This window comes from Mandrillus leucophaeus, unplaced genomic scaffold, assembly GCF_000951045.1.
Source record: "Mandrillus leucophaeus isolate KB7577 unplaced genomic scaffold, Mleu.le_1.0 Scaffold817, whole genome shotgun sequence".
Taxonomy (NCBI): domain Eukaryota; kingdom Metazoa; phylum Chordata; class Mammalia; order Primates; family Cercopithecidae; genus Mandrillus; species Mandrillus leucophaeus.
The window spans coordinates 298,651-299,598 of record NW_012108886.1 but is presented as its reverse complement, the minus strand read 5'-3'; positions in this window follow the sequence as shown (position 1 = coordinate 299,598).

Here is a 948-nt window from a genome sequence, read left to right as displayed (position 1 = left end):
GGAATCAACTTCTTCCCCACTCCTGTTAATGTTGATATTTTGACTTCTCCCATGAATCATAATTGTTTTTAATGGTATCTGGAACAGTGAAACCTTTCCAGAAGGTTTTCAAAGTACATATTTTGCCCAAATCCATCAGAAAAATCAGTATCTATAGCAGCTATAGACTTACAAACTAAATTTCTTAAATAATAAGACTTGAAAGTCAAAATGACTTCTTGATTCATGGGCTTCAGAATGAATGCTGCATTTGCAGGCATGAAAACAACAACAATCTCCTATGTCTCTATCAGAGCTCTTTGGTGACTGGATGCGTTGTCAATGAGCAGTAATATTTTGGAAGAAGTCTTTTTTTCTCAGCAATATGTTCAAAATTGGACTTTAAATATTTAGTTAATCATACTGCACCTAGATGTGCTGTCATCCAGGGTTTGTTATTCCATTTATAGAGCACAGAGTTGACTTAGCATCATTCTTAAGGGCACCAATATTTTCAGAATGGTAAGCAAGCATTGGCTTTAGTTGAAGGTCACCAGCAGTATTAGCTTTGAACAAGAGAGTCAGCCTGTGTTTTGAAGCTTTGTGTCCAGGCACTGATGTCTCTGTAGTTATGAAAGTCTTAAATGTTATTTTTTTTATAGTAGAAGGCTCTTGCCTCTACATTGAATATATGTTGTTTAGCATAGTCATCTTCAATTATTTTAGTTAGATATTCTGGATCATTGTTGCAGCTTCCACATTAACTCTTGCTCCTTTACCTTGCACTTCTATGTTATGGAGATGGCTTTTTTTTTTTTCTCTTAAACCTCATGAACCAACTTCTGTAAGTTTCTCTTTTTTTCCTACAGTTTCTTCAACTATCAGTCTTCATAGAATTCCAGAGACTTAAGACCTTGCTCTGGATTAGCCTTGGTCTTAAGAGAATGTCATGGCTGGTTTAATCTTACA